This window comes from Chiloscyllium punctatum, chromosome 36, assembly GCF_047496795.1.
Source record: "Chiloscyllium punctatum isolate Juve2018m chromosome 36, sChiPun1.3, whole genome shotgun sequence".
NCBI lineage: Eukaryota > Metazoa > Chordata > Chondrichthyes > Orectolobiformes > Hemiscylliidae > Chiloscyllium > Chiloscyllium punctatum.
In genome coordinates, this window is record NC_092774.1 from 68,226,096 (window position 1) to 68,248,518 (window position 22,423).

General features: G+C 46.8%; 1 protein-coding gene and 1 non-coding gene across 2 annotated transcripts in view; one reads left to right on the top strand and one right to left on the bottom strand.

The window, feature by feature from the left end:
• Positions 1-22,423, top strand: part of LOC140460632 (uncharacterized) — a 1,198,404-nt gene that overhangs the window by 554,612 nt on the left and 621,369 nt on the right. The gene's annotated exons all lie outside the window — the stretch shown is intronic.
• On the bottom strand, positions 12,487-12,558 carry trnae-cuc (transfer RNA glutamic acid (anticodon CUC)). The gene has a single exon. It is a non-coding gene; the product is annotated as a tRNA-Glu (tRNA).

Here is a 22,423-nt window from a genome sequence, read left to right on the forward strand (position 1 = left end):
GGCATTCAAGTCGACTGAGAGGCTCAGTAAAGGTGGAAGGTGGGCACTGCTAATCAAAGCACTGATAACATGGTAGTCTGGTGTCAGCTCGGATTTCAGGTCCTGATTTCTGTGTCCTCTGATCTCCCTGTTCCCACAGAGTTAAATGTTGTCTGTTCTCAGCTCTGCTCGATTTCTGTTGAAGCTTTGACCCCCTTTTGCACCTTGTGGAGCAATAAAATATTCTGAGCCTCCTGGGAATGAGACCTTATCTATACCCTTTCTGATTTTAAAAATCTCTGTAAAGTTAACTGTCAACTTCCTCGGCTCCATTGGAAAAATGTCCCAGCTTCTTCTTAATTCAAACCCTCTATTCCCTGCAACACGCTGGTCATGTCGGGAATAGGGAATTGTATCAAATCACATAAATGTACTGTCTGAAACAATCTAGCTGTGTTCTGGCCTGAGATATTGAGAGTCCCTGGTGTAAGTAATTACGAATGCAATAATTTTGGTCACAGAATTGAACAATCATTTTGCAACAAAGGGATCTACTTTGATAAGGAGGTAGTGGTCATTTCTAGGGTAAGTGAACAGTTTGTAGATCAGGGAGATGAGGTTCCGACACTTGGGAAGGGCAAGAAATGACTGTGATAAATAAGACAAAGACCTGTGGATGCTGGAAATCTGAAACAAAAACTGAGAACACGGGAAAAACTCAGCAGGACTGGAAGCATCTGTGGAGAGAAAGCAGAGTTAAAGTTTCGATTCCAACAACCCCTCTTCAGGATTCTGAAATAGTTTGTGAGAACCCCTTAAGTCACCTGCCCAGCTTTAAGACCACAATACTCAGGAGCAGGATGAGGCCATTTGGCCCATCGAGTCTGCTCCACCAGTCGATCATGGCTGATATGTTTCTCTATCCCATTCTGCTGCCCTCTCCTCATAACCCTTGACCCCTTATTAATCAAGAACCTATCTCTGTTTTAAATGCCCTCAATGACTTGGCATCCTCAACCCTTCTCCTAGTGGAAACAGCATCTCCACGTCCACACTGTCCAGTCATAGAGTAGCACAGCGCTGCCTGACCCACTGTGATCTCCAGCATTTGTTGTTTTCAGGAAGGATTCCAGCATCTCCAACAACGCGCTTCTAAATTTTGTGCCCAGTTGGTTAGCTCTCCCTGGATGCCGTGAGATTTAACCTGACACAACAATCCACTGCGTAGTACAATTAACAAAGTTCCCAGCCCCCACCTCTTTCTGCACACATGGGCAGCACGATGGATCAGTGGTTCGCACTGCTGCCTTACAGCGCCAGGGATCTACTTTCCATTCCAGCCTTGGGGCGACTCTCTGTGTGGAGTTTGCCCATTCTCCCTGCCGGGTCTGCTGGGTTTCCTCCGGGTGCTCTAGTTTCCTCCCAACATCTAAAGGTGTTCATTTTCGGTAGAAGTGGCCATACTAAATGGACCCATAGTGTGCAGTAAGTGTAGTGGAATGGGATAGGGGGAATGTGTCCACATGAGTTACGCTTTGGATGGTCGATGAGGACTTGTTGGGCTGAATGGCGTGTTTCCACATTGCAGGAATTCTACGTGGCATTCCCCCAACTCCAGAGTCTCAGCACTCTTGGCTTTTCCCATGGACAGTGTGGGGGAGGGAAACAATGTTTTCCACGGGAGTAAGGTTCTGTGAGTGTGAAGCTAAAAGGAAACGCAGTGCATTGCTTGAGCTGTTTTCCCCGGTATACCAGAGGCTGAGGGGTGATCTTACAGACATTTATAGAATCATGAGAGGCATGGATAGGGTAAATAGACAAGGTCATTTCCCTGGGATGGGGGAACTCCAGAACAGGAGGATAATATGTTTGAGGTGAGGGAGGCAAGTGTAAGGAATGATCTGCCGGAGGAAGTGATGGATGTAGGTCCAATTATAACATTTAAAAGGCATCTGGATGGGTATATGAATAGGAAGAGTTCAGAGGAATATGGGCCAAGTGCTGGTAAATGAGACGAGATTAATTTAGGCTATCTGGTCGGCACGGATGAGTTGGACTGAAGGACCTGTCTCTGTGCAGTGTATCTCTGTGACTCTGGCTTGCCCGTAATGTTTGCCCTGCCTGTGTGTTCAGTTTCTGTCTGGTGTCGGTGTCAATGCCTTGATATCTCATTTCCTCCATCTCCCCACTTCCACCTCCCCAGATGTTAACCATTTCGTGTCTGGTTGTTTCTCAAGAAGCTGCATTGAAGGTCCATCCTGAATTAACACTTTTTTTTGCTTCCCAAAATCAGAATTACTCACTCCTAGATGTCGTGAAAGATACTAACTTTCAGGTGGAGGTATCTAAAATTCTAAGGTGTCTGTCTTGATGTTTTCACTTTTCGGTCTCTGTCAGATCCTGAATAAGTACCGTCGGGAGGATTAGTTTGAGCGGAGTGAGAATAGAGGGGTGAGAGGGGGTGGGATGGTGCTTTCAATTTTGTGGAAAAAGAAAAGAATGTTCTGCAGAAAGTAGAATTGCTTGTTGGGAATTTATAACCTGGACTGACTGTAATGACTTTTGTCATCTCTTTTTACAGATTATTTGAAGATCTGAAGATGGACGTTTCAATATCAATAGATGAAGAGCTTTGCCTGAAACATTGACTCTGCTGCTCCTCAGATGCTGCCTGATCTGCTGTGCTTTGACTCTGAATCTCCAGCATTTGCAGCCCTCAATTTCACGACAATGTCTGGCAGTCACTGAATCCATCGGGACTATAACAAGTTTCGACTGTGATTCTGTGAAAAGGAACCAAGCTTTTTGATTCCTCTTTCAGTACGTTTTCAGCATCAGTGAGACTGAAAGAGAGACCCGACTGTTGCAGCACTCTGATTGTGGAGCCAGTAAAGGTTATACAGACTGGGAAGTGGAATTCACGGCAGGGAGGTGCTGTCCACGCGTTTGTGTGCAGCTGAAGCTTCTGTCATTGAGAAACCCAAGGAATCCCATCCCGTGGAGAAACCATGAAAATGTGGCAACTGTAGGAAAGGCTTCCGTTTCCGATCTGACCTGGAGACTCATGGGCTCAGTCACACCGGGGTGAGACTGTTCTCCTGCCCTGAGTGCGGAAAGACCTTCAGCATTCCTACTCTCTGCAGAGCCACCAGGGGGTCCACACAGGCGAGAGGCCATTCTCCTGCCCCAAATGCGGGAAGACCTTCAGCTATTCCTCTGTCCTACTGACCCACCGCCGGGTCCACATATTAGAGAAGCCCTTCAGCTGCTCCAAGTACGGGAAGGCCTTCAATGATACCTCTGCCCTGCTGAGGCAACATTGGGTCCACACCGGGGCGAGCCCATTCTCCTGCCTCAAGTGCGGGAAGGACTTTACCCAGGCATCCCACCTTCGGGTCCATACGGGGGAGAGGCCCTTCCCCTGCCCAGAGTGATGGAAGGCCTTCAGCAATTCCTCCCAACTGCTGAGGCACAGATGGGGCCATACCGGGGAGAGGCTGTTCACCTGCCCCGAGTGGAAGCGGAGGTTCTCATCATTCTGCACCTTGCAGAAGCACCAGCGCGCACACCAGTGCTCCCAACAATCTGATTCTGCTGGTGAAGCTGCTGTGGGCCACTGCGAGGACTGAACTCCTGCACATTCTGACAGTACTGATAATGGGAGAGTCGGTCTTTTTTTTTGTTTTATGCGGTCGTGCTCCCCCACCCCTGCAACTTTGCTTCCATTGGGCACTGCTGCTCTTTGAGACCAGGAGCTGTTCTCTCTAGATTCTACTGTCCAGTTAAAGAATTGTTGGCTCTTTCTGGGAATGAGTCCCAGCCTGTAAGAAATGGCTGAATACTGGGGTGTCTATTCACATTCAGCAGTGACTTTTAAATTAGATTTACAGTTACGTGTCTGTGAAACAGTCATAGTCCAAAGATTGCACAAAGGCTTGGCAATCCATTGTTGGAAACTGTTTGCTTGAAATGGTAAGTTTAAAAACAAATTCTTTCTTAATTTGCCGCTAAAGTCTCTGTCTCTGAGATGGTGGGGGACTTGATCAAAGGGTTTAAATAATTGCTATTAATGAGATTATCATCTTTAACTTTGTCCGAGAAAATTTGCCATATTTATAATTTGGTTGTTGTTTAAATTATAATGTTGATGTGCAAGATCTGTTCTTCATCAAGTCTGGTTCGGGACAGTTGAGAAATTGAGGGACATTGCATGTTTAAATTTCACTGTGTTGTGAATCTGGTGACAGTGACATTCATTTGTATTGGGTTGCTTACCCTCAGTTGTAGTGTATTCCACTCCAACTATTCACAATGGTAGTGAGTTCCGCAGTCTCACCACACTCTGAGGTTTGTCATGAAATCCTTAGTAGAGAATTGTAAGGGGAAATGTTGACGAGGGCAGAATATAGGGTCTTAACTGCAAATGCCAGGAGAACATTCGACAAAGTAAAAACATGACAATGTAGAGACAAATAAAGAACTTTGACAGCAATGAGGAGGTCACACGTCGGAGTTCAAGATAATGGTCTTGACAAAAAGAAAAAGTACTCTGCAGATATTGGATATTGTAATTAAGCAAGTTTCTAGATGCTGTAGTTGGTTGAATACAATAATAAGAGATGAAATATCCAAAACCACTCATGTAATTTGATGTCGGTAACCATAAAGCAAGTGCATATTATTGATTGATATAGGCCAATTGCGTGCAAGTAAGCCATTCAGCCCATCGAGTCAACATTGACTGACGGTCCAACCCAGAACCAGTTCGTTACCCACCACCACATGCTGGTCTCTAAAGAAGTGAATTTCAAAGACTCGAGAACACTTGAGAGAAATAAAAAACTCTCCTATCTTAAATGAGAGACTAGTCTCTGGCTAGAATTGAGTTGACCTTACATTTACAATAAGTCCTCTCCAGATGTTATACAGCTCCATTGGATCATCTGTTTCGTGTAAACTCAAACTGATACAAGCCCAGCCTGACATCCCCTTGTCCCCGATTATAAGTTGAGTAAATGAGCGACCCTTGACCACACTGGCATGACAAAGGATGCCCTCAATCCAAGTTGACCTTAACTGTCCAACCTCTTAACCCCCACGCCACAATGTGGTCAGCCGCACCTCAGCCCTGAACGAGAGCAGAGGAACTGAATAAACAGCAGTGAGGTGGACATTGCATTCTCAGGGAATATTGTTCAAGTGTGAAATTTGTTCAGCTCACATTTGGATCACTGCAGGGACTATGTCTCCTGTCATTTAAATGTCTTTGATCCCAATAACAGTCTAGTTAGGTTGTACATTGTGTGTGTTTTATCTGTGTGTCACGACATGATTTTCTGTTGCTGTCATTCCCATTAGGATGTGTGAATTCAGTACCAGATAATAGTCTCAGTTCTGAATTTTCCTTGAGGATTGGTATAGTACGGACTAAGTGTCAGTCAGAATGGAAGAAGCTCGACTGTTTATTTAACCCTTTGCTGTCCTTCCCCTGGGACTGTATAAATGGGGAAGTGTAGAGAAAGTTTTACTCTGTATCTAACCCAATGCAGTCTCTGTCTTGGCAGTGTTTGTTGGGGACAGTGTTGAGGTAGCTTCACTTGCAATTGAAGAGTAGAGGAAGCTTTATTCTGATTGTCATCCCATGCTGTCCTTGTCCTGGGAGGTTTAGATGGCATCTATAATTGAAGTGAATGCAGACTTGGCTGTGGGAGTGGAGGGTACTTGTACCTGAGCACGCCCATTTTTGAGATTGCTGTGCTGATCAAGACAATCTCAGACACCTTCATGCACTTTTCCAACCAACCACAGGGTGGTTAAGGATGGGTATAAATGCTGGCATTGCCAGCGATGCCCACACCCCTTGCATGAATAAATACTTTCTGTTTAAAAGTTTACATTCACGTTCCAAACCCTCTAATGTATGATTACATACATGGAAAATTCCTGCCTGCTGGAATTTCATTTTAAAACATAGGAATGTGTCAACCATGTAGAAATATAGCAAGAACAACAAATTGAGAATTTAACAGGTAATGAGCAGGACCAGAATGCTGAGTCAGCCTGACCCCTAAGGCTGAGAGAGTTCTCCCAGATGTTGAAGTTACACTGGTGCCTTTTACTCTTGCAGCTTCCCCAAAAGTTTGTCCCTGATGTAAGGTCATTCAATGACCCGAAGTACGAACTGTTTTTAATCTCCATAACTGGTGCCAGACTTGCTGAGTAATTCCAGCGCTTCTGCTCTACCCTTTTATGGGATTTGAGCTTCCCTAAGTCAGTGTAATGAAGAACTGCAGATGATGGAGATCTGAAACAAAAAATGCGTCAAATACTGGAGAAACCCAATAGGACTGGCAGCACATGTGGAGAGAGAAGCAGAGATAGCATTTCAAGTGCTGTGACCCTTCTTCACAACTGTTCTGGACTCAAGCCAGGATATTGTCTTTGTTTCTTTCTCTCTCTCTCCACCAGTGTTGCCAGACTGGCTGAGTTTCTCCAGCAATTTCTGTTATGACACTTTCACAAGGTTGATGTTTGTTATCCATCCCTAAGTGCAAGGTGTCTTGCTTGTGCTAATTCAGAGGGCAGTTTAAGAGTCAACCACATTGCTGTGGGTCTGGAGTCACATGTAAGTCAGACCATGCAAGGATGGCAGTTTCCCTCATGAAAGGACATTGGTGAACATGGGTTTTTAGGACAATTGACGTCAGTGCCATCGATACCATACTGAGACTTACTTTGTGTTCCCCATTTATGATTTGAATTATTCACATCTTACCTCTTGCTGTGGTGGGATTTGAACTCATGTTCCCTGGATTACTCATCCTGTGACGTTATGACGACACTGTTGTTCCCCATTCTTTGCTATTTTGTGTTTGCTGTGCACGTCTTTGTCCTCTGATGTTTGGGAAATTGAACCTGTTCAAAAGATTGCCCTAGACTTGTCCCTTTGACCAAGAATTTGGTCACCTGTCTCATCTGTGATCCGGTCTTGTGATTTTTAAAGGAATTCTCATAATGTTCATGTGAAGCACTTTGAGATAGTTAACTGTACCACAGGTATTATTTGAATGCAGCATGTGTCCCTATCTTAATATCTGAAAGTACAGGGTCATATTGTAAATGTAGAAGACAAAAATGAGGATGATTTCTTTTCTTTCTGAGGGTTGTGTGTCTTCTTCAAAAGGCAGTGGATTCAAAATCTTTAAGGCAGAGGTAGATAGGTTCTTGATAACCAAGTGGATGAAAGATTGTCGGGGATGTGTTGGAATGTAGAGTTGAGGTTGAATTCAGTTCAGCCATGATCTTATTGAATGTTGCAGCAGGCTCGAAGTGCCCAGTGGCCTACTCCCGCCCATTATATGTTTGGATCAAGCAGTCTGTGTCTCCCCTCTTACAGCTATGAACTGGGTAATTCCTTTCCAATATTGCCCCTTGTAGACAGTTAATTTCACACCGATGGCCCCCTATTGGGAGCAGGCACATTGTAGCAATTGCAGTACTTCTTGTGTTAATTTTGTTGCTTCTTACTCAGTGTTGCTGAGAATCTTCGAAATAAAAACCAAAACACTTCTATTATTATCGCACGAATAGAAGTGTTGGTTTGGATGTAACATTGTTGAATTAGCCATTCCCATCTCTTCCAGAATTCTGTGTTTAAAGCCTTCAAGTCTGGTTTCTACCCCTGAAACAGTTCTTATCAAGGTCATATTTGACATCCTTTGTAACGGTGACAGGGATGAACATTCCTTCGTCGACCTGCTGACAGCCTTGATCAGAGTTAATGACAGTACTGACCCTCTCCAGCATCACTCTATCCTCTGGGAGGGTCTGCTTTTAGTGTCTTCCGTTCTTATTTGTTTTACCGTAGCTGCTGGTGTTAGCATCTATACTAATGATATCCAACTGTGCCTGAACACCACTTCTCTCCCGACTCCTCTATCATTCATAATTTACCAATAATTTTATCTGAATGCCTGCCCAATTTCCAGCATTGGATAACCATAAACATTCCCTTAGTTATATTGTGAAGTGTGAAGCCATTGTTTTAGTCCCCAAGTTCGACCTGAGACCGCGTCCCCACCCCCCACCCCCACCCCAGTAACTCTGTTGACAGCCTTCATGTCACTTTAAAACTAGGATCGATAGATTCGTGAAGAGTCGGGGGATGAACAGTTACAGGAAAAGGGCAGGAATGTGAATGTGGAGAATGCCAGATCACCCAGAATCCTACTGAATGGAGAAGCAGGCTCAAGGGGCTGAATGGCATATTCCTGTTCCTATTTCTTATGGTTCCCGAGCCCTTCCCTCTGATACAGGACACTGACTTCAGTATGTGCCATTACTGAGAGTGCTGATGTTCCCTTGTGTAATATCAACAACTTCGCAGCTGCTAAAACCTCTTGCTCCTTTGTTACCTCTGAACACAATCAGCCAATGTGTTCAGGGGAGGCGATGGCCGACTTTATTGTCACCAGACTATTCACCCAGGTAATGTTCTAGGGACTTGTGTTCAAAACCTGCCACGGCAGATGGTGGAATCTGAATTCAATATAAATCCGGAATTAAGAGTCTAATGATGACCTCGTTGTGGTTTGTTGTAAAAACCTATCCGGTTTCCTGCTGTCAGAACCTGGTCTGATCTTCATGTGATTGAGATCCACTGTCAGCTGGTTGAATCTTCACTGCCCTTTCAACCAAAACCTCCACTATAACTTCCCTACTTTTATGCTCCATTTAAAGGTCAATCTCCCTTTTGCCTTCCCTATTAGTCATTGTGCTCCCAGAAGCAGGATTGTGGCTCAGTTTAAAGTAGGTCCTATATCTCTGATTACATCGATACACAAGGCAGTGAAGAAAGGTTTAGGCACACTAACCTTCATCAGTTCGGGAATTGAGTTTAGATATAGTTATGTTGTCGTTATACAGGACGTTGATGAGGCTGCACCTGGAATATTGTGATCAGTTTTGGTCCCCTTGGTGTTCTGACTTCTGACTTCTTCAACTCTGGGTTTGTGTTGAACTTGATGGGATACTTTGTCCAACTCAGCATGTTTAAACAGTATCTCTCAGATGGATTCATCTGAAACTTTTCAGGAGGTGAGCTCAACAAGATTGAACTATTCAAAGTTACTTGGACTCGATTTTAAACTTACATCAGGACCAGTAGTCAGAGACACATACAACATGGAAACAGACCCTTTCGTCCAACTTGTCCATGCTGACCTGAAATCCTAAACTAATCTAGTCCCATTTGACAGCACCTGACCCAAATCCTGTGGCAGCTCATTTCATATAAGTACCACCCTCTGCATGAAGAAGTTGTCCCTTTAATATATTTCGCCTCTCACCCTAAACCTATGCCCTCTAGTTCTGGACTCCCCCATCCCAGGGAAAATACCTTGTCTATTAACCTGTCCATGCCACTCATGATTTTGTAACCTCTATTAGGTCACTCCTCTGCCTCTGATGGTCCAGTGAAAACAGTCCCAGCCTATTCAGCCTCTCCCTGTAGCTCAAATCCTCCAACCCCCAGCAACATTCCCGTAAATCATTTCTCACAGAGAAGTCAACGTTTCAGTCCTGAAGAAGGGTTAATACCCAAAACGCTGACTACTACACATCCTGGTGCTGCCTAGCTTGCTGCATTCTCCCAACCTCCTGCTTGCCTACTTCGGGTTGCAATATGTAGTGGCTCAGTGTTTACCACTGTAGGCTTACCGTGCTAGGGACCCAGGTTTGATTCCAGCCTTGGGTGGCTGTCTGTGAGGAGTTTTCATATTCTCCCGGTGTCTGCGTGGGTTTTCTCTGGGTGGTCCTGTTTTCTTCCATCGTCAAAAGATGTTCAGGTCATGTGGATTGGCCATGCTTAACTGCCCACAGAGTTAGGTATATTAGTCAGAGAGAAATGGGTCTGGATGGGTTACTCTTCGGAGGGTCGCTGTGGACTTGTTGGGACAAATGACCTGTTTCCACACTGTAGCTAATCTCATCTGCACTACTTTTGTCACTAACGTATTGCTGAGTAGACTCGATGGGCCGAATGGCCTAACTTCTGCTCCGATGGTCTTGCGGTCTTACGTTTCTCTGGATCATTTCATTTGGCAATGTGCAGTCCCTGGCTCAATGAGCAGCAGTTTCCAATGAAAGCAAAGCTCATATGATGGTTGAACTCCTACAGTGTGGAAACCGTTCCTTCAGCCCAACACATCTGCACAGATTCTCCGAAGAGTAACCCACTCAGATCCATTTTCCTACCCTCCATAAATTGCACACAGAGCCCCAAGGGTGGAAGTATTCCTGGGTTCCTGGTGCCATGAGGCAGCAGTGCTAACCCTGAGCCACCAAGGGGTTGTAGTTGTGGGGGGTGGGGCAGGCAATTGCAGTCCAGCAGAAAACAAAAACAGCCCACCTACTCTCCCACTGCACCCACTGTCAGAACTGGCAGGAGGTTCAGTACTGGGGGGTGACTAAAGGCAGCGTTACCGGTGGGATCTGATTGCTGGGCGCACTGGTGCTCCCGCTGGTGCTTCCGCAAGTTGCAGGAAAACATGAACCTCTTCCCACACTCGGGCCAGCTGAAGGGCCTCTCCCGGTGTGGACACACTGGTGCTTCAGCAGGGTGGAGGAATTGCTGAAGGACGTCCCGCACTCAGGGCAGCAAAAAGGCCTCCCCTCTCCACACCCCCATCCCCCCGTGTGGATCAGCTGGTGCTTCAGCAGTGTGGAGGAGCGGGTAAAGCCCTTCTCACACTCGGGCAGGAGAATGGCATCTCCCCGGTGTGGACGGACTGGTGCCTCAGTAAGACAGAGGAATTGATGAAGGCTTTCCTTCACTTAGGCAACTGAACGGCCTCTCCCCCATGTGGACCCACCAATGGGCCAGCAGGTCGGAGGAAAGTGCAAAGCCTTTCCTGCAATCGGGGCAGAAGAACGGCCTCTCCTCAGTGTGGACCCACTGGTGTCTCAGCAGGTGGGAAGAACTGCTGAAGGCCATCTCGCACTTGGGGCTGGAGAACAGCCTTCCCCGGTGTGGACCAACTGGTGCATCAGCAGGGCAGCGGAATCACTGAAGGCCTTCCCACACTCAGGGCAGCAGAAGGGCCTCTTCATCTCTGTGGACCCATTGGTGCTTCAGAACCCTTTCAAATCTCACAATATCCGTCTGATACGAGGGAGACTAGAATTGTACACAATATTCCAAAAGTGGCCTAAAAAGTGTCCTGTACAACCACAACACAACCTTCCAACTCCAATACTCAGTCAGAGGATTGGGAAATCTTTCAAAACCCACAAAAAACAAACAGGAAAGAATGGAGGGTCAAACCGAATTTTTGAGAGTCACCTTGAAAGTATCAATGAGAAATCGGCGGAGGGGGTTTATTGGGGACCCGTTCTCCTTTAATACACTATATACGTATTTCTCTTGTGCTCTTCGTAGTTTCTCTGTGCTGCAGTGTGTAGTGGCTCGTTGAAATAATCTCCTGATGCAGCTTCGTTTGTGGGTGTTGGGATGATTGCTTCTGCAGTTAAGTACTTGGTTTGGGTCTGTTGTTTTTCTGTAGATGCCAGTTTGAAGTTCCGCATTGACTGTTCGCTCCACTGCGACATCAAGGAATGGCACTTTGTTGTTCTCCTTCCCGTCAAACCAGGAGCCCCCCTTAGACCATAGTCTCACTACTTGGAACACCAATATACAGACTAGTCAAAGGCCTCCACTGAAGGCTAAAACACCTCCACTGAGGACTAAAACCCCAAGTCGAAGATTCACTCCACTCCATTTACTCCATCCAAGAATTCCTGAACACCAAAGACACTGAGATAGAAGAGGATGGATTAATGTTGTCCTTTGACATAACAGCCCTGTTCACATCCATTAACATCAACATGGCCAAAGAAAACTGAAGACACTACTCGAAGAACCAAAGACACAAACACAGCATCAACTTCATCAGCAAAGATAGCACTGTCAAGCTCGTGGAACTGTGCCTTTCCATCCACTTCATATTCAATAACAAGCCCTACAAACAAATCAACGAAATACGCACGAAACCTCCAGCATCAGGATTCCTAGCAGAAGCAATAATGCAGAGACTCGAACAGACAGCCCTTCCAACGATCCAACCGAAACTTTGGGTCCCCTACAGCGATGACACTTTTCTCATCAAAAAATGAAACAAATTAGAGGAAACCTACAACACCATCAACAATATCCTTACTGGCATAAGATTCACAAAAGAGGAGAACAACAACAAAGTGCCATTTCTTGATGTCACAGTGGAGCGAACAGTCAATGGTAAATTCAAAACAGCGTCTACAGGAAAACAATGCACGCGAACCAAGAACTTAACTACAGAAGCAATCAACCCTACACAATCAAACACATCTGAATCAGGACACTATTTCAGCGAGCCACGACACACTGCTGCACCCAGGAACGACGAAGATCAATAAATAACTGTACAGAGCATTTCCGAAGAACGGGAAGCCCCGAAACCCCCTGAAAACAGTTTCCCTGACCGGGAATCGAACCCGGGCAGCGGCGGTGAGAGCGCCGAATCCTAACCACTAGACCACCAGGGAGATGCAAGCACAGCCTGACAGCTCTACCGAACATTACCTCCCTGCCCGGAAATCGAATCCAGGCCATGGTCGGTCGAAGGCTTTCACCTGTGTATCCAACAATGTCATTTCTTGTATCCATTGCTCCTGATGCAGTCTCCTCCACATTGGGGAGACTAGAGACTCCTCGAAGAGTCAAGTCACAGCGCTTGAGGGAACATCTCCAGGACACCGGCACCAATCAACCCCATCGCCCTATGGCCCAACATTTCAACACCCCCTCCCACTCTGCCGAGGACATGCAGGTCCTGGGCCTCCTCCATCGCCGCTCCCTCCCCACTCGATGCCTGGAGGATGAACGTCTCATCTTCCGCTTGGGTTAAATTCAACCCCAGGCCATCAATGTGGACTTCATCAGTTTCCTCATTTCCCCTCCCCCACCTTACCTCAATTCTAGCCTTCCAGCTCAGCGCTGTCCTCATGATCTGTCCTACCTGCCAATCTCCCTCCCCACCTATCCACTCCACCCTCCTCTCTGATCTGTCACCTCCATCCCCACCCCCATTCACCTATTGTACTTTTTGCTCCCTTCGGCCCAGCACACCTCAGCCCCAATTTATCTCTCCACCCTGGAGGGATCCTGCCTCTATTCCTGATGAAGGGCTTTTGCCCGAAACGTCGATTTTCCTGCTCCTCGGAAGCTGTCTGACCTGCTGTGCTTTTCTAGCACCACTCTGATCTAAACTCTGGTTTCCAGCATCTGCAGTCCTCACTTTTGCCGACCCAATAAACCCAGTGTGCCAATTTCACACCAACAAACTGACACAAGTAGACACAACGTTTGGAGAAACCCTAGCCACATTGCTTTACATTAAAGACATCTGGGAAATGATGTCCGGAAAACTCAATCCTCTCAGCATCATGGTAGCCCACAAACCTACCAACACAACTTAAACAGCGGCTAATGAACCTGAAATACCCGATACAAACAACCAGAAAACGAATGTAATTTACAAAATACCATACAAGGAAATATATACATGAACTCTGCCGCACAGTTCTCTGTGGCAAGAAATGCTGGGATGAGATAAGGAAGATTTTTTCAGCCAAAACGAATCGACACTGACTGGACAGCCATTTAAAATCAACGCTGTCTGCCCAGGATGGAAGACCCGAAGGGATGTACAGTTTTCTTATTTCCTGAAGATTTACAAAGCTGAGACCGGGTTTTGGTGTTTGTTCCCTTTCCACTCCCAAGAGCTGCAGTGGTTGGGGCGGTGAGTTGGGGAAAGTGAAATGTGCCCATGAGCAGCATGTGGGTCTCTTTCAGCTTCCCCTCCTCTGACAGCGCTGTGACTTGACTTTGATGTTCTCAGGGACATTTACTGACGCGAGACAGTGAAACGATTCTCATTCCTGCAGATTAGGAATTGTACCCATACGCCGGTTTCATGACAATGAGAAAGATTAATTGGGATGTGTGAAGAAGCTGTGAGCTGCAGTTGAAACAAGTAGGTGGAGTCAGATACGTCATCCATTGTCCCCATGGTCCTGAAGAAATGTTTGCTTTTGTCTGCTTGAGAGACTTTGGACACTGGTGTGGCAGGGAGAATACTGAGATACCGAGTGAGGGAGATTCAGTGCGCTGACTGTGAAAAGTGCTTCAAACCATTTACTCAGATTGGGGAATTAAAATCACACCCCTCGCGGTGGGAAAGACGATGTCCCCGCTCTGTTTGTAATTTCAAACCCAGAGCAACACAAGGAAAGCTCCACCCAATGGGGAAACCGTGGAAATGTGGGGACTGTGGGAAAGTGTTCCCTTCCCCATCCGTGCTGGCAACCAACAGACGCATTCACAACGGGGTGAGGACGTTCACCTGCTCAGTGTACAGGAAGGGGTTCAGTCAGAGAGAAGCCATTCACGTGCCCCATGTGCAGGGGAGAGCTCACTCAGTCAGCTGCACTGCTGACCCACCAGTGGGTCCACACTGGAGAGAGGCCATTCACCTGCTGTAAGTTCCAAAAGGGCTTCACCTGCTCCTCCCACCTGAGGAGGCACCATCGAGTTCACGTGCCAGTGCAAGGGGATTGAAGGAGCGATGGCCAAGTGCTCCGATCAATCCAGCACTGGGGCGTCCCAGGTTCGAATCCCACTGCGGTGGATGGCAGAATTGGAGCTCGTTCAGTAATCTGGACTTCAGAATCTAAGGATGAAACCACTTTTTGGGGGAAAAAACACCATCTGATTCACTCATGACCTTTTTAGTGAAGGAAACTGCCGTTGCGGGAAAGGGTTCACTCAGTCATCCCAGCTGCATGTTTTACCCGGCTGTACCAGGGATCCAGTTACAAAGGGTCAACTCAGCTGACCAACAAAGAAAGTGGGGGGGGGGGGACAGAGTGGGTGCATTTTGAGCTGGAGGTGTTTTCTTTAAAAACTACTTTTTGTATGCCCTTTTCCTGGGGAAATCTGAAGCTGTAACAAAAGAGGGTCGTAGTAAAGGTTACCTGAACTTACCGCCCGGCTTAGACTCTGTGACGTCCAATAGGTTTTTGTTTTAAAGCTGCTCATTTCTTTCAGCCTCCAGCACTAATGTCATGTCTCAGAAGGACCAGTGAATGAGTCACTAATATTGTTACAAATTGTATATTTTTTCAGGACTTCAGGTTCATCGTTTCATTGGAATTGCAAAGTTTACTGGCAACAATGGGAGATGTGGGCTGTATTCACTGGAAACAAAGTTTTAAAATCTCACAAACACCAGGGTATATTCTAACAGGTTTATTTGGAAGCACTAGGTTTCGAAGTGCTGCTCCTTCTTCAGGTAGCTGTGGTGTAGAATCACAAGACACAGAATATATCACAAAAACATTATAGTGTCATTCAACATCAGTGACGTATTGAAGAAACCTAGATTGCTGTTAAATCTTTCATCTTTTAAAATGGGTTGCAGATTTCGGTTCATTTATATGTACATTCCAGAACTGTTAAGTCACGTTCTCCAGGAAACTTGATGTTTTATACAAGGAGGTAACACCTCACATCAAACAACGCATGAAAGCTGTGAGGTGAGTCTGTCTGTATCCCAATCTTGAGTCAGACTGTTTCTATTTCCAAATATATAATCCTGCAAAAGCAAATTCATCCCAAATGTGTGAGTGAATGCATGAGAGAGAGAGTGTGTATGTGCTTGTGCATGCTGGGTAAAGTGTGTGTGTGATGGAGTGTCATCATGTGCGAAGATGTATGCGTGGGTGTGAGTGGGGGGGGCGTATTAGTGTGTGTCTGAGAGAAAGCATGTCTATCGGAAAACGTCTGCATGAGCGTGTGAGTATGGAAGAGTGAGTGTGAGAGTGAGAGAGTGAGAGAGAGAGAGCGTAACAGTGAAGTGGGGTTACCTGTCATGTGACATGAACCCAAGTTCGCGATTGAGGCCATCCTCCTGGTTTCCGATCTTGGTTATCAGCGTTTGCTGGGCCACTAAAAATGATTAAGCAGTTACACAATACACATTAGAGAGGGCCGAGTGGGACTTGTCTTTCGATTTGCAGAAGGTGAGACGTTCTGGGTGCTGAAAACGAAGGAATACACATACTGGAGGACCTTCGGCACAGAGAAGATGGAGCTGGAAACCAGTCTGCAGACACGTTGGGGGATTCACTGTGGAAACAGGCCGTTTGATCCACCAAGTCCACACTGACCCTCCGAAGAACATACCCCCACTCCCCGACCCACCAGTTAACCCCACAGCTAATCCCTGAATTTCGAACGCCCAATCCACTCTAGCCTGCACATCTTTGGAACATGGGAGAAAACGCGAGCACCCAGAGGAAACCGACGTGAACAGGGGGTGGGGGAGGGGTAGGAAAGTGCAAACTCCACACAGTCACTGTGCGGGTCGGATCGAACCCAGGTCCCTGGCGCTGCGAGGAATCCCCTCTCCAGCTCTATGCATTCGATTGGCTTCTCCCCAATCTTGGTGACACTCCAATCAGTTTGAGGAATTCAATTTGCTTTCACAGAGTTTCCACGGGGAAGGGGTCGTTGTTACTCGGCAGATTGAACGATCCAATGAAGGGCTCGTCTATAGCGAGAACACTGGTCCACATTTCGTTGAAAAATTAAAGTCCTCTCCGCAATTAGAACCCTTGAGTACTCCCACGCAGGCTGCGTGTATTCACGGGGATTCTCAATGCATGTTGATATTTGAAATCATTTCCTGCAGACAAACATTTCACCTCCTGGATTCAAACACTGCTGATATTCAGGCCCTGACTAAATTTCTATTCCATGCCTGAAAAGCAAATCCTCCTCTGCTAATAACTTGAGAAAACAGATCACTGCTGTCAGTGCAGGGCAGAAAATAGGATGAGAGAATTTTGGTTTGCAGAGAACAGCCTTCTCTATCTTCTACCCGAAATCACTGTCTCTCAATTCCTAAATCTTTCAATGTATTCCAACCCAAATTCATCCTTCCATCCTCCTCCCTTTGCCCAGCTCCCCTCTCCTGAAAGTGCTGACCATCTGTTCAGTTTCTCAGCCGCATCTCGCCATCATTAGTATATAGCCCACACCTTTATTAAGTTTTTAAGACAGAAAGGCAGTGGTTTGCTGATGCCTGGATGTGATGGTGATTGCATTCATAGTGTTCCAGACTCGTCTCTCGTGTCATTCAGAAAAGTCTGCACTGCACATGTGCAGAGAAGGGGATGCTGGGAGTGGGTGGGATGCATTCTCACCTCCCCATCCAATCATCCCCATAGCGTCCCCTGTCCATTCCCTCACCGCCACCCATAGCATCCCCTGTCCATTCTCTCTCTCTACCCTAACCTACCAGTCCCTTCTCTCTCTCTCCCCACATGCCACTCTCCCCACCCCGTCCATTCTATCTCTGCACCCTCTGCCCTCTGTCCAGTCCCTCATCCACCCTCTGTCCCCATCCATTCCCTTTATCGCTCCACCCTCTGCCTTCCCCAATCCAGTTCCTTCCCTTACACTCATTTTCTTTCACCTCCCACACGCTCCCCTCATCCATTCCTTCTCTCCCCCACCTTCTCCTGCCATTCATTGTTGCTCTCTTTCTCCACCCTCTACCCCGTCCATTCTCACCCCAACCTTTGCCCCGTCCATTCTGTCCCCGCCCACTGCCGCCCGATCATTCTCTCCCCACCCACTGCTCCCCGTCCATTCTCTCCCCACCCATTGACCCCATTCATTTTCTCCCCACCTACTGCCCCATCCATTCTCTCCCCGCCCACTGCCCCGTGTCCATTCTGTCCTGATCCACTGCTCCCCGTCCAATCTCTCCCCATCCACTGCCCCATGAATTCTCTCCCCACCCATTGCCCCCGTCCATTCTCTCCCCACCCACTGCCCCGTCCATTATCTCCCCACCACAGACCCCCGTCCATTCTCTCCCCACCCACTGCCCCGTCCATTCTCTCTCCCCACACTCTGGAACCAATTTCTTTCACTTCACACTTTGCAACTCTGCATTCTCTCTCTCCTCCCCAATCCTCTTCACCAAATTCTCTCTCTCTGCTCCCACCCTGTGTACCCCCATGCATTCTCTACCACCAATGCTCTGCTCTTCTACCTATTTTCTCTCTTTCTCTTCCCCAGTCTCTGCGCCCCCCCCCCCCGTTCAATCTCACTCTGAGTACCCTCCCCCGTCCTTTCTCGTGCCTCGAGCCCTCTTTGATCTCTGTATCAAACCCTTCTAATGATAGAGAGAGAATGGATGGTGATGGCGACCTGGGGTGGGGGTGGGGAAGGGAAGCGTGAGAAATGGCTGACCTTTAACATTGAGAATAGCTAAAATGATGTATTCAGAAACATCAGTAATGTCTGAAAGCACATTCAAATGTTTAAAAAAAAGCTGCAGACATCTTTCTGAAACTTGCATTGAAATCTGCGCAGTTAGGCCACAATTGAGGACAGCCGGTAAGCTTGGAATGGCCTATTCCTAGTCTTGTGAATTGGTTCAGAATATGTAGAAATACAGTCATAGACTTGCAGAGATCAGAAACAAACCTTTCGGTCCACGCCGACAACATTTCCTACATTACCCTCGTGATCCATTTGCCAGCATTTGGCCCATATCTCTCTCAGCCCTTCCTATTCATACCTCCATCCAGATGCCTTTTAAATGTTGTAATTCTACCAGCCTCGACCACTGCCTCTGGCAGCTTATTCCAAACGCATGCCACGCTCTGTGTGAAAAAGTTCCCCCGTTCAGTCCCTTTTAAACCTTTTCCCTCTCAGCCTAAACACCTCTAGTTTTGGACACCCTCTACTCTGGGGAATAGATATACAAACGTTGAGCTGCCAGACAAAATCATAGAGTCACAGAGATGTCCAGCATGGAAACAGACCCTTTAGTCTAACTCATCCATGCCGACCAGATATCACAACCCAATCTAGTCCCACCTACCAGCACCCAAATATATCCTTCCAAACCCTTCCTATTCATAGAGCCATCCAAAAGCCTCTTAAATGTGGCAATTGTACCAGCCTCCACCGTTTCCTCTGACAGCTCATTCCATACACGTACCACCCTCTGCGTGATTCAGTTGCTCCTTCGGTCTCATTTCTATCTTTCCCCTCTCACCCTAAACCTATGCCCTCTCGTTCTGGACTCCCCGAACCCAGAGAAAAACCTTTGCCTATTTATTCTATCCATGCCCCTCATAATTTTGTAAACCTCTATAAGGTCACCCCTCAGTCTCTGATGTGCCAGGGAAAACAGCCCCAGCCTGTTCAGCCTCTCCCTCTCGCTCAGATCCTCCAACCCTCAACATCCTTGTAAATCTTTTCTGAACCCTTTCAAGTTTCACGACATCTTTCCAATTGGAAGGAGACCAGAATTGCACGCAATATTCCAACAGCGGCCTAACCAATGTCCTGTACAGCCGCAACATGACCGCCCAAATGCTGTACTCAATACACTGACCAATAAAGGAAAGCATACCAAACGCCTTCTTCACTATCCTATCTACCTGCGACTCCAATGTTCAGGAGCTATGAACCTGCACTCCAAGGTCTCTTTGTTCAGCAACACTCCCTAGGAGCTTATGATTAATTGTAGAAGTCCTGCTAAGATTTGCTTTCCCAAAATGCAGCACCTCACATTTATCTGAATTAAACTCCATCTGCCACTTCTCAGCTCCTTGGCCCATCTGGTCCAGATCCTGTTGCAATCTGAGGTAACCCTCTTTGCTGTCCACAACAGCTCCAATTTTGGTGTCATCTGAAAACTTACTAACAGTCCCTTTTATGGTCGCATCCAAATCATTTACGTAAATGACAAAAAGTAGAGGGCCTAGCACTGATCCTTGTGGCACTCCACTGGTCACAGGCCTCCAGCCGGAAAAACTGCCCTCCACCACCACCCTCTGCCTTCTACCTTTGAGCCAGTTCTGTATCCAAATGGCTAGTTCTCCCTGAGATCTAACCTTGCTAATCAATCTCCCATGGGGAACCTTGTCGAACGCCTTACTGAAGTCCATATAGATCACATCTACTGCTCTGCCCTCATCAATCTTCTTTGTTACTTCTTCAAAAAACTCAATCAAGTTTCTGAGACATGAATTCCAATGCACAAAGCCATGTTGACTATCCCGAATCAGTCCTAGCCTTTCCAAATACATGTACATCCTGCCCCTCAGGATTCCCTCCAACAACTTGGCCACCACCGTGGTCAGGCTCACCGGTCTATGGTTCCCTGTACTGTCTTTACCGCCCTTCTTAAACAGTGGCACCACATTTGCCAACCTCCAGTCTTCCGGCACCTCACCTGTGACTATTGATGATACAAATAACTCAGCAAGAGGCCCAGCAATCACTTCTCTAGCTTCCCACAGAGTTCTTGGTTACACCTGATCAGGTCCTGGGGATTTATCCATCTTTAACCGTTTCAAGACATCCAGCACTTCTTCCTCTGTAATCTGAACTTTTTGCAAGGTGTCACCATCTATTTCCCTTCAGTCTATATCTTCCATATCCTTGTCCACAGTAAATACTGATGCAAAGTATTCATTTAGTATGTCCCCCATTTTCTGTGGCTCCACACAAAGACCGCCTTTCTGATCTTTGACGGGCCCTATTCTCTGAGTAGAAAGTGAGGACTGCAAATACTGGAGATCAGAGCTGAAATTGTGTTGCTGGAAAGGCGCAGCAGGTCAGGAAGCATCCAAGGAACAGGAGAATCGACGTTTCGGGCATAAGCCCTTCTTCAGGATGCACAGTTGGGCCACAACCAAGGACAGGCTGTAAGAGTGAATGAGTGAATAAAAGACAAGTCCCACCTCGCCCATGAGGAGAAAGTGAGAAATGCAGATGCCGGAGATCAGAGTCGAGAGTGTTGTGTTGAAAAAGCACAGCAGGTCAGGCAGCATCCAAGGAGCAGGGGAGTCAACGTTTCAGACATCAGCCCTTCACCTTGCCCTCTCTAGTGTGTGTTGTGAAACTGCTTAACTGCTTAATCATTTCTAGTGGCCGAGCAGAGGCTAATAACAAGTTTGGAACACACGAGAATGACCTCAGCTGAAACCTTGGATTCATGTCTCACTACAGGAGAACCAGCTCCACAATACACACAAACCCTATCTCTCTCTCTGAATCTGTCTCTCTCTCTCTCTCTTCTCTCTCATACACACACACACACACACACACACACACACACACACACACACACACACACAAGTCCTCACATGGTCGTGCAGACCCTCTCTGATAGACAGGGGTCTCTCTCAGACACACATGGATACACCCCTCACACTCTCATCCATGCACACACCTTCTCACACAATTATACACCATTACACGCACACTTTACCCAGCATGCACACACACACAGACACACTCAGACGCTCTGTCTCATGAATGCACTCACACATAGAAGTCTTTGGGGTGAATTGCATTTGCAGGATTGTATGTTTGGAAATAGAAAAAGTCTGACTCAAGACTGTGATACAGAACGACTCTAAACTCACAGCTTTCATGCGTTATCTGAACTCAGGTGTCACCTCCCTTTATAAAACATTAAGTTACCTGGAGAATATTACTAAAAAGAAGTTCTGGGATTTACAGATTAATGAACCGAAATCTGGAACCTATTTTAAAAGATGAAAGACTTAACAGGTTTCTTCAATGTATTAGTGGGTGTGGACCCACTGGTGGGTCAGCAGTGCAGCTGACTGAGTGAACCCTCTCCCACACATGGGGCACGTGAATGGCTTCTCTCACTTGTGGACCCACTCGTGCGTCTCCAGTTGGCTGATCCGACTGAAGCCCTTCCTGCACACCGAGCAGGTGAATGGCCTCTCCCCGCTGTGATTACGTCTGTGGGTTTCCAACACGGATGGGGAAGGGAATCCTTTCCCTCAGTCCCCACATTTCCACAGGTTCCCATTGGGGGAGCTTTCCTTGTGTTGGTCTGGGTTTGAAATTACAATCAGAACGGGGACATAGTCTATCCCCACTGTCAGGGATGAGACTTTGATACCCCCAAGCTGAGTAAATGGTGTAAAGCACTTTTCACAGTCAGCGCACTGAATCTCCCTCACTCGGTGTCTCAGTATTCTTCCTGCCGCACCAGTGTCCAAAATCTCTCAAGCAAACAAAAGCAACCATGTCTTCTTGATTGGAATGGCTGCTGATATTGAAGTCCCAATGAATCAAGCGGCTCTGTCAGAAGTTGATGTATCATTTGTTTTCAGATTTCTTTCGGCACGTCTTCCTGCAAAAAAAAGTCACAAAATAAGTGGTCATTGTCAGTACACTTAAACGAACATAACATAGGTGACAGTTCCTATAGTTTGCCAGATGCCTGCTTATCACATAATACCCAGCACACAGAAACCTGAAATCCCTCATGCAGCC